Source organism: Peromyscus leucopus, chromosome 8b, assembly GCF_004664715.2.
Source record: "Peromyscus leucopus breed LL Stock chromosome 8b, UCI_PerLeu_2.1, whole genome shotgun sequence".
NCBI lineage: Eukaryota > Metazoa > Chordata > Mammalia > Rodentia > Cricetidae > Peromyscus > Peromyscus leucopus.
This window is the reverse complement of record NC_051086.1, coordinates 88,492,321-88,504,756: the sequence shown is the minus strand read 5'-3', so window position 1 is coordinate 88,504,756 and position 12,436 is coordinate 88,492,321.

Sequence of the window (12,436 nt, the reverse complement as noted above, 5' to 3'; positions counted from 1 at the left end):
GTAGTAAGGGCTGGCCAACAGGAGTGACCCCTAAACAGGGGTGCCTGGAAGAGAAGGGGAAGTAGGCATCGGAGCAGAGAACGTTGAGGGTAGTAGTAAAGATGTCAGAAGCCTCAAGGGTTGCTGGGCTCTGTATACATCCTCTTCCCAGCGGGCACAGGAGCGGCATCTGCATTACAAAGGGAGAAACTCAAATATAAGAAGACAAAGTCATCCCAGCAATGGGGGTGTGGGGGCCGAGCATGGGGACTGCTGAGAGTTCCAGGCCACCTGGGCTGCATGTGAGAGCCGTTCTCAAAAAAAGGAAAGAAAAGAAAAAGGGCTGGTGAGATGACTGGGGGAGAGTGCTTGCAGGAAGACTGTCCTGCTGCAAGTTACCCTCTGGTTTTCACATGTGTGCCATGGCATGCCCATGCCCACTTACACATGCACACGATGTGAAGAAATGCAGGGAGGAAGAAGTTAGCATCATTTGCTGGAGCCACCTGGACACTGTTCAAATGCAGGTCTGTGACACTGGGATCCACACTCTTCTGAGTTCTCACTGCTGCTCTAGAGTCCACGGAAGACCACGCAGCAGGCCCCCAGGGAAGGAAGCAGAGGGGAGACGAACATTCAGCAACGTGGCCGTGCTAACAGTTACACAGCCGGCAGTTTGTTGAGACCCATCCCGTTATCCACTTAGCAGTGGGTGAGTTGTGTGGTCTGCAAGTTAGACCTTAGTAAAGTGTGAAAGAATGGACAGTCCTGAACCCCACAGGGATAAGGGAACCTGTGGTGCAACAAGAATTTATTCTGAGTTGGCCACAGTCATGAGGAGAGAGAGCATCTCAGAGTGGAGCCCAGCCCCTGCTGTTTTAGTGTGGGGACCTCGAGCTTCTGGAGCAGGCCTCTCCAGCTGGGATGATGCTCACATCAGGTGAATTCCATCACTCGTGCTTGTTATACTGTGAGTAAAGTAAGCCCATCTGTTGCCCTACAGCATGTCTAGAGCTTGACAGTCATTTTGTCCTCTCAAGTCTTTTTACCCCAGAGAGAAACTCCCAGTGTCCTCAGAGTGTGAGAGTTCTGGGGGCCACTTTCTAATTGCTGCGGTTTCTCAACATTAAGATGCAGGGCCTTAGATACTGAAGTCAAGACACTGGATTTAAATTCTTGCTCCATCACAGGCCAGCTCTGTGACCATGATTAAAAATACCTATCTCTAAGCTGGGTGGTGATGTTGCACACCTTTGATCTCAGCACTCAGGAGGCAGAGACAGGCAGATCTCTGTGAGTTCAAGGCCAGTCTGGTCTACAGAGTGAGATCCAGGACAGCCAGGACTACACAGAGAAACTCTGTCTTGAGAAACCAAAACATAAATAAATAAAGATGTCTGCCTCTGGAAACCTGGGGCTCCCCCTGAGTTACTGTAGGGATTGTGCTAACACGCACTGTCTCCCTGTGTGATCTCTTGGGGAGAGGGGCGGGGTCAGCCTGGCTTGGTGGTGGTTCAATAAATACAGGAATGAAGGTCTCAAGCAGCCACGGCTGATAATAAGAAAACAGCAGTTGCAGAGCTCTGCTGACCGACCCTGCCAGGCAGAGGGCTCTGCTGACCGACCCTGGCAGGCAGAGGTGAAGCCCCAAAGTCTGACGTCCACAGTGCTAATGTGCCACCTTCGATGCCCAGGAAGTCCATGTTGACCAGCCCCCTCCCTCTTCTTTCCTTGACATTTTTCCTTTGAGACCAGGTCTTGGCTGTGTAGCCTGGATTTGCCTCTTAACTCAGGTTTCTCCTTATTCCACCTCCTCAGTGCTGGGATTTCAAACAGGTGCCTGGCTTTCCAACATTTTTTTGTTAGAAAAATTTCAAACATGGAAGTTAAAACTAGTTTGTCTAGAAACTCTGTCTAAATACTGCTGCTCACTTTGACCACATTTCCTCTATGAACCTCCATTTTCGTTTTTTTTTTTTTTCCTTTTGCCGACTTCCTTAAAAATAACACAGACGTTGTGAGCCTTTGTCCCTGAGAGCATCAGCAGGGATCCAAGCCTCCTTCATCAGAAGCAGAAAATCAGGGGGCCAGAGAGATGGATCCGCAGTGAAGATCACACACTGCTTTCCTGGAGGACCAGAGTTCAGTTTCCCCACACCCATATCAGGTGGCCGGCAAGTGCCAATAACTCCAGCTCCAGGGGATCTGATACCCTCTTCCGGACTTCACAGACACCTACACCCAGTGTGCACTCACCAACCTCATACACCTAAATAAAAGTAAAAAAAGATCTTTAAAGAAAAAAAAGAGCATACAAGACCAGTGTCAGAAAGCTGAAGCAGGAGGATCACGAGTTCAAGGCCAGCCTGGGTGGCATGGGGGTGCAACGTGCGGGAAGGGAGGAGAGAATGGCAGATGACAAGTTCACTGTCATTCTTAAGGAAATCCTCAGCCATTTTCTAATGTCTTTGCTTTCCAGTTGTCTCCTGCTGTTTTTATAATGGATTTTCTCTCCCCAAACTAGGATCCAATCAACTTTCATCCATTACATGTAATTATATTTTCTTTAATCTTCTTGATGACAGTTTTTTCCAGTCTTTGGATCTCCCTTCCCTTCACTGCACAAACCCTTCCCCTAGACTGCAGAGCCAGCCAGTCCACATGCCCTCCACCCTTGAATTCCTGCTGTTCCAGACATCTATTATATCATCCACCTGAGGACAGGGCTTCTGAGGGGATGTGAAGTTCCATCGTGGCCAGGTCTGTGGCTCCACTCCAGTGGAACCTAACTTGATTTCCCTTCCTCTGTGAAGGGGTTTCAAAAGTGTAAACAACCAATGGTGTGGTGGCCTATGATTTTAGTTGGAGGTCAGCCTGGTCTGCAAAGTAAATTCCAGCCAGGAATGTACAGTGAGACTGTCCCCACAAAACAAACAAAAAAGACTAAAAACCCAGCAGCCTCCTCTACTGACACAGTTGGTCCCTTCTAACACTGTCCCCAGTCTTCTGACTCTGCGCACTGCATTTCCCCTGACTTAATCTATTTAAAACAGACTTCCCCCTCTCCAATGCAATAGATCTGTTTTGCTGGTTTTAGACAGTCTATTACTGCATAGCCCAGGCTATCCCCTCCAACTCCTGATCTTTCTGTCTTGGTCTCCCAAGGGCTAAGATTACATGTATGTGCCACTATGCTGACCTAGGAATCTTTTTTTTTTTTTCCCCTGGAGATAGAATTTCATATAGCCCAGGCTGGACTCTAATTGATATATGGCTGAGGATGATGTTTAACTTACGATCTTCCTGCCTCAAATATCTTCTGAGTGCTGAGATTTACAGGCATAGGCCATTGTGCCTCAGTTTTGTGTGATGCTGGGTCTTGAACCCAGGTCTCAGGAATGCTAAGCAGATACTCTACCAACCAAGTCACATTCCCAGCTCTGGGCATTCTTTTGGATCAAAACTACATCACAGACATAGTGAGAGCGTGCATGTGAACACGGCACTGTACAGGCATACAGGAAGTGCTCAGTACATGCAAGCATGCACCCCTTCTCCCTCCTCCTCTAGCTGCGGATTGGAGCTGTGTTTCAGCGTCACTTCACACTAGCAAAACGCGCTGACCGTGGACTGAGGCCTGGCCTTCTGTCCGCTTCTCTGTGTGTAGCTGCTCTTAGGGACCAAATGGATGACTTGCATTTGTTGCATTTTATTTAATTTTCCACCCATCATCCTAACCTTTTGGCTGCTTTGCCAATCTTGGGTTTCTCCATAGAATGGATCAGTTCTCCCTCCAAGTTTTGCCCTCTCCAAATTGAGACCACGATGCACAAGTTATCTTTCCACATTGAATGAGACTGGGGCATGCCACAGGCTTCTCCCAGCTGGATTCGTTAGTGGAACAGATACATATTGAAGATCTGTAATGTGCTTTATGGTGGGTCACACATGGATGTTCGGCCCTGTTCAATTTGGCTAAACATAGTTTAAGTCTCAGCCCTTATTTCTTTATCTGGTCCACAAGGAGTCCTGAAAAGGTCGACTGGAAGTCAGCAAGATGGCTCAGAAAGCAAAGGCACTTCCTAACAAGGCTTAGGACCCGAGTTAGATTCCTGGGATCCACATGGTGGAAAGAGAACCGACTCCCACAAGCTGTCCTCTAAACAATTTCCACGTGTCCACCATGGCACAGACACATTCCCATATACCAATAAATTAGTAATTAGAAAACAGTTCTAAGTACTTTCAGGGGTTAACGAGATGACTCAGTGGTTAAGAGCACTGGCTACTCTTCCAGAGGACCATGGTTCAATGCTCAGCACCCACATGGCAGCTCACAGCTGTCTATAAGTCCAGTTCCAGGGAACTCTCACACAGACATAAATGCAGACAAACACCAAAGCACATAAAACATACAAAAATTTTTTAAAGTGCTTTCAGTGGGACTGGAGGATGGCTCAGCAGTGGAGAACACTTTGTGGTCTTGCGGAGGAGGGAAGGTTCAGTTACCAGCACCCTCAAGGCAATTCACATCCATCTATAACTCCAGTTTCAAGGGACCCGATGCCTTCTGACCTCCAAGGGCACCAGACACACACACACACACACACACACACACACACACACACACACACACACACACACACACGGACAAACATTTATACGTGCACAAAAGGAATAAGTAACTTTTTGTTGAAAAGGTTCTGTCCCATGGATAGCTACAAGTAAGCATGCAATGTGGCGAGCCATTACCAAGCTAGCGACAATGGAGATGAAGTTAATTGAACTAATTGGTGAGTTCCACTGCTCATTAGTCATACCTGCTGTGTTATAAAGGCTCAGAGCCCATCTGATTGCAGAGCACTGACGGATGTAAGGAGCTGGGGTTATAGCTCAGGGTACAGCACCCTTTGACACGTGTGAGGACCTGGGTTCCACCTCCAGCACCAAAAGAAGACATCTAGTCTATAATTTCCAGAATCTTCTCTCCATCTTCCTCAAGCTGGGGAACATTTGCGCATCCCCACTTCCTCCAGCTTTCTGGGCTTCCTGACTTCTTAGTATTTACCAGCAGGGGTTCTGCGCTCACACTGTCAAGTTCTTGGTTATATTAAGAGAACTGAGCTCAGGCAGGGCAGTGTGTCTGCTATCCTGGGTCGCAGCCACCCTACAGTCACGTTTGTTACCCTTTCCAATTGCCAGTTCCTCTTTTCTTTCCTCCTTGGATTCCTCCCTTTCTCTTCTCCCCCTCCTCTGTCTCTCTTTCCTTCCTTCTTTTTGAGACAAAGACTTTCTGTTTATTCCAGGCTGACCTGAAATTCTCACCCATCCTGCTTAGTTTCCCAAGTGCTGGGATTTCAGGCTTATGGCACCACACCTGGCCACATCCTCTTTAGTAAAGAAAATGGAAGCAGCTAAATGTGGTCGGGCACAGCTGTCAGCCCAGTACTCAGGAGGCTGAGGCCCTGACTCCAGGGCCAGCCTACATTATGTAGTGAACTCCTACCTCAGACCTGCCCCCAAGAGGAAAGAATAAAAGGAAGTTATATTAGGAGGAAAGGGACATTAAATTATTTCAGACTCTTACTAACACCAGGCCGTCTATCTTACCATCCATCTAGAGTCCATCTCTGTTATTCTTGCCCTGGATTTTTTCATCTTAGAAAAGTTGCTCCTGTTACGAGTACATCTCACTCTGAGGCCATCTTTCCAAGATTCAGTAATAATAGTATTAACACACCCATTTTTTGCCAGGCAGTGGTGGTGCACACCTATGATCCCAGCACTTGGGAGGCAGAGGCAGGCAGAGCTCTGTGAGCCTGGTCTACAGAGTGAGTTCTGCTGTGGGATGGTCTGTATGTCAAATGCTCTGATTGGTCAATAAATAAAACACTAATTGGCAGTGGCCAGGCAGGAAGTATAGGGGACTAACAGAGAGGAGAAAGGAGGGAACAGGAAGACAGAGGGAGACACTGCCAGCCACTGCCATGACAAGAAGCATGTGAAGATGCTGGTAAGCCACGAGCCACATGGCAAGGCATAGATTTATGGAAATGGATTAATTTAAGCTATAAGAACAGTTAACAAGAAGCCTGCCACGGCCATACAGTTTGTAAGCAATGTAAGTCTCAGTGTTTACTTGGTTGGGTCTGAGCTGCTGTGGGACTGGCGGGTGATAAAGATTTGTCCTGACTGTGGGCAAGGCAGGAAAACTCTAGCTACAGAGTTCCAGCACACCCAGGATGGTTACACAGAGAAACCCTGTCTCGGAAAAAAAACAAACAAAAACAGAACAAACAAAAAACCACCCAACCTTCACCGGACACTTACTGCGTTGAAGCACCGTGCTCCATGATTTACATATATTTATATCTAGTAAACACTTCTGAAGCCGTCTATTCTCATCATCTGTCTTTTAGTTTCCCACTCGTGACCTCTTAAAATCCACACAGCTGCAGCTCTGAATTAAAATGACTCATGTCTTCACTCTCTCCTGGATGGTCCTAACTCTAAGGTGGGACAAGAATCCAGCCTCCCAAGACCTGCCGGAGTGGCGGCTCCTAGGGCCAGCTGGGTAAGGCAAGGCCTTGACTTGGAATAACTAATGGCTTCGTGCTGGACAGCGTAAGCCAAAATGTGTCCACGGATGTGCCGGACACGACAGTGGCTGAGCAATGGAGCAGGGGAAAGTAAACGTCTGGGAACTCTGGGAACGATCTGGAAGTGCGAGAAGGAAGTCATTCCAGATGGCGCTCCTTTGTCACCAGCGAGGCTCTCCAGAGTGGCTCTTTTCCCTGTCTTCAGCTGCTACAGGCAGAGACTGGCAACAGGCAGGTGAGATTGCACACGATGCTTCCCTTTCGGCTGGGAAAGTCTTTCTGACAGTCTCCCAGGAGCCAGATTTCCCCACCACTCCCAATGGCGCCTCTGTTCCTTTCTGTAATTTGCATGTTTAAAAAATTGGATCTAACCTCCCCACTGTGCTGTCAAATCCGAGGCAAGAGCCTGTGCTTTTGCAAAATCCTCTCCCAGGGCCAAGCCGGGGGAGGTGGGTGTTCAACAAATAGAGTTAATTAGTGAAGCCGTAAGGATGAGAGGAAGCTGACCCTTGGAAGGTTTGCTGGAATGGGCTTACAAATAAATGATTATAGCAGAGAGACAGCTTTATCAGGCGTACATGTATCTAACACGAACAGGCAAATGGCAAGAGGGCTTCACATCTGTGTGCCTTCTTCAGAGGGCAGAGGCAGGTGGAGGACGTAGATCACTGGATGATAAACAATTTGTAGGGGGAACAGATGGGCCTAAGGAGGAACAATTTTGTGTGTGTGTGTGTGTGTGTGTGTGTGTTCTGTTGTATGTGTCATGTTGTTTTTTGTTTTTTTTTTTTTTTTTTTTTTTTTTTTTTTTTTTTTTTTTTTTTTTTTTTGTGTGTGTGTGTGTCTGTGTCTGTGTCTGTGTATCTGGTTGTATGTGTGCATGTGTGTGCTTATATCTGGTTGTATGTGTGTGTGCTTTTTGTGTGTGTGCGTGCATGTGCGTGCGTGTGCGTGTGTGCATATTTTAGTCCAGTCTTGGATTTGGCAAGACTGGCTGGTGAGCAAGCCCCAGAAAGCCTCCTGTCTCTCACTACTGGGCTCAGCTTTTATGTGGTTGCTAGGGATCTGAACTCAAGTTCTCACTTTTGCCAGCAAGCACTTTATCACTAAACCATCTCCACTGCCCCCTGGGTATTTTTCTTTGGAGGTGTGAATGGAGCTGGGGTGTGATGATAGCCTGAGATGGTCTGTCCAAGCTATCCTTAAATTTCTCTTCCTGGGGTATGAATTTGAAGAAACCTCTGAGAGGAGACTGAAGGCCATTTTTCCCCCTTTGGTGGGTCTTTCAGTAGAAGAAGGGCCATCACAGTAAATGCTCTCCCTGGTCTCCACAAGCTTTCCCTTAAAATAATCAACATAGCAGACTGTCTGTTGCATTTTGTGCTAAAACTCTCTGTGCTTCAAAATCAAAGTATTCTACATTCCCCTGGCTGAGTGAGGTAGAGAAGACCCCAGAAGAATATAACTTGTTTTCTTTCTTATTTTTAACCAACTGCAGAAATTCTCCAGTGGGCATCCATCCTCAGATGTGTGTGTTTTCAGACATGTGTTTTGTACACAGTGACTGTTCGATATGTATTATCTAGTCATCTGACTGAGACTCCAAGGAGACCAGCATCCCAAAGAAGCATAGATTTTCTTTGTACCGTTAAGCAAACATCCTAGGGATGTGTATGCAGTAGGCAATTACTAAATGCTGTTGACTACTTAGGGAGCATAAGCATGGAAGGTAAGTTAGTGAAACAAAGCTACGGTATAGATAATCAAAAATCAAAGTTGCTGGGGCTAGTCATACCACTTCTGAAGGCTCCATGTGCAGACAGGAGAAGAAGTACCAGCTGGCAGGCAGGTCTGCCTTCCAGTTAGACTTCCATCAGGATAACATTGCTGTTTGCCTGGGGACTGTAGCAACAAGATTCTGTCCCCAGAATAAACTTCTGCTGGGATGTATAAATTGGGCGGTTGTCCTGGTTAGTTTTTATTGTCTTGTCACAACCAAGAGTCACCTGGAAAGAGGGAACCTCAACTGAAGAAATGTCTTGATAAGATTGGTCCGTGGCCATGTCTGTGAGAGATTGTCATCACTGATGATTCATGTGGGAGAACTCAGCCCACTGTGGGCAGCACTATCCCTAGGCTGTGTAAGAAAGCTAGGTGAGGACTGGAGAAATGGCTTTTCCAGAAGAGCCAAGTTTGGTTCCCAGCACCCATGTCATGCATCATACAACTGCCTGTAACCCCACCTACAGGGGATCTGATGCCCTCTTCTGGTCTCTTCAACTATCAGCGCACACACAGCATACACCCACACAAACACATGTGCATAATAAAGTAAAAGTAAATCTTTACAAATTTAAACAGAAAGAAAGCTAGCTCAGAAAGAGCCAGCAAGCGACCCAGCAAACAGCGTTCCTCCCTGGATTCCGCTTCTAGTTCCTGTTTAAGTTTCTGGTCTAGCCTCCCCCCACCCCACCCCCAGTGATGGACTGGGGCCTGGAAGAATCAGCTACAATAAATCCTTTCTTCCCTTCAGTTTGGTCATGGTGTTTGTCATAGCAACAGAGAAGCAAACTAGAACAGCAGTAGAAGGTTCCCCAGAGACACACTCACTGCGAGCCCCCTCTGGGTGGACACTTCACGTGTGACTAATTGAACACCAACCACCAATGTTGACGAGATTGGGCTGCTAGCCTTTCATTGACAGTACTGAAATATGAACTCAGGAATCTGGATGGCCAAGTAACAACAGAGCTCATGAAATTATAGGTTTTATATTTCAGGAAAATTGGTGAATTTGGACAGCTTATGTATCTCCTTCCCAGTAAGGAAGACAGTCTTGGCCTCTGAGTTCTGGCTGACAAGGGTCTGTTACCAAGACAAGCTCTGGAAGGGAAAAAATATAATGTCCTCAATTATCTTGCCAGCTTTTTAGTCATTTAGAAAAAAAAAATCCATGCACCCCACCTCGACAATCCTAAGTAGCTCAATTTTCTGTGTGTTGTAATCGGCTGTTCTGTCTGGGGACCGTTCTGCTCCCTGGCTGGAGTGGGTGGGGTTTGTCATGAGGCAGCGACACAAATTCTGGCTCCCGAGACCGTCCAACCCTCAGATTTTTGTTCCATTTTCCACCTACCACATGTCTATCTTTTCTTGTTTTCTGTGTGGGGAGAGATGGTAGAGCACAGAAACTTTTAGCAAAGGCCCCAGCTGCAATCCTGCCTGGTTCTGCCACCAGGGGCTGGCTGGTTCCAGCTTTCAGGAGTCCGGTTTCTCTACCTGTCAAATGGGTACAGTCATACCTGCCCAAACCACAGACAGGGTTGATGGAAAAGGACTGGGCGCAGGTGATGGGTTCTTTCCTCCATGTTTGCTGTCTACAATTATCACATAAAGCTGCCTGTCACAGACCCTTGGGACTGGCCCTAGTAAGTCTGGAGTTGATTCAGGGGCTTCCCTGTAGGTGGTGCTGTGGCCTGGCGAATGCTGGTAGAGGTAAACCAGGGGGTTGCTCCGAGGTTTTAGAGGCTGTGTAGGTAACACCAGCCTGGATTTCCTGTACTACATGCCCTGGGTATGTGTCCCTCCTGAAAGATCCCCAGGTGTCACAAGTGGTTTCTCCTAGGGCCAGTTACCTGGGACTGAGATTCTCTTAGATCTACTTTTCTGTCCTCTCCAGTGGATGGAGCTGAAGGTCCCGCCTCACTCTCCTGCCCAGGCTTTGCTCCCTTTCTGTTGACAGGTTGCCCACCCCCAAAACCGAGCCACAAAACCCACATTTGTCTGCTGGGAACTGTAGCAGGCAGTGTGTCTGCAGTCCCCTAGATCCCTGGGGAGCCTCTTAGCTCCTGGGGAGTCTACAGTGGGAAACCCTCTTGTTTTGACTTCCTCTCTCAACCATGCTAAAGCTCGGCAGTCTAGGAAGGAGGGGAGCCAGTGCTAAAGGCAAAAAGTCCTGGGCTGCTGAGTTGGCTCACGGAGGGAAAGGGTTTATTCAAAGCACTGAGGATGTGAGTGCAATCCTGGAACCCACGTGGTCGAGAGAGAACTGACTCCTTCAGGTTGTCCTTTGACCTCCATGTGTGTCCTGTAGTAGGTGAGTATACACATATGTACTAGATAGATGAGAGATGACAGATAGATAGATAGATGAGAGATGACAGATAGATAGATGATAGATGATAGACAGATAGATGAGAGATGATAGATAGATAGATAGATAGATGATAGACAGATGAGAGATGATAGATAGATAGATAGATAGATGAGAGATGATTGATTGATTGATAGATAGATAGATAGATAGATAGATGAGAGATGACAGATAGATGGATGGATAGATAGATAGATAGATGAGAGATGACAGATAGATAGATAGGTAGATGAGAGATGATAGATAAATAGATAGATAGATAGATAGATAGATGAGAGATGACAGATAGATAGATAGATGAGAGATGACAGATAGATAGATAGGTAGATGAGAGATGATAGATAGATAGATAGATAGATAGATAGATGAGAGATGATAGATAGATAGATAGATGAGAGATGATAGATAGATAGATAGATAGATAGATGGATGAAAGACAGATAGATGAGAGATGATAGATAGATAGATGATAGACAGATGAGAGATGATAGATAGATAGATAGATAGATAGATAGATAGATAGATAGATGAGAGATGATAGATAGATGAGAGATGGCAGATAGATAGATAGATAGATAGATAGATAGATAGATAGATAGATAGATAGATGAGAGATGATAGACACACAGATAGATAGATAGATAGATAGATAGACAGACAGATAGATAGATAGATAGATAGATAGACAGATAGATAGATGATAGATGAATAGATATGTGTTTCCTTGGGTTGGGGATTTAGCTCAGTGGTAGAGTGCTTGCCTAACAAGCGCAAGGCTCTGGGTTTGGTCCTCAGCTCCAAGGGGGAAAAAGATAGAAAAAAAAAGATACATGTTTCCTTTTTAAGGCAAAAAGGACCAGTGTCCTGTGTGGACCTCAGAACTCAAAGGCACAGTTTTCTGGTCCAGTCTAAGGGGTTGGTTTTGGAACCAGAGCCCTTCCTTTCCTGTCTGACCTGGGATTGACACCCTCCTTGCACTCAGTGGGATGAGTTAGGCAGCAGCCTTGGTGCTGTACCGGGTACCACTGCTTTGCAAGTGGCGAACTGCCATTTAATGAGGAGCAGGTACATTGGGTCGGAGGGAGCAGATCAGGCTAGCTACTGAGGGAGGGGTGAGAAAGAGAACGGACAGTGGGTTCTGCAGAGGAAGACTCCTTGGTAGGGTTCTGCCAACCCACCCTTTATTCTGCTGACCCCCACGGGCTTTGTGGCAGTCATCTGGGCCCCAGGCAGTGGGCTGACGGTCTCATTTTATTCTGCAAAGCAAACAGATGAGACCAGACTGAGGGTCAGACTGTTTGGACCCTCAGTGGACAGTGGAAATGCCCACCCTCCCCATCAGCAGCTTTCTAGCCGGAAAGCTGCGGGGCCCTGAGGGCAGCACCCAGTCTCCACGGTGAAGCCTACACCAAGCAAACTGAAGCATTGTGGTTCTCTCCACCACAGGGGAGAGTGGCCTGGAGAGAGGCCCTGGAGACTAGGACAGCCAGCGCACAGCTAGAGACAAGGCTGCCTCGCTCTCAGCCTCCAGGGACAGCTGGGATTCTCCCTCCTAAGGGGAGAGCAGATTGGGCATCAGAGCTGAGTCTGGGGCTGCTGGTTGCCAGAATAGCTGTCACACCCCAATGCTCCGTATTTGGGGAGCGACGGACAGAGCCATCACTCACAGGACAACAGTGATGACGCTGGACGGGATACTGCAGGTGAC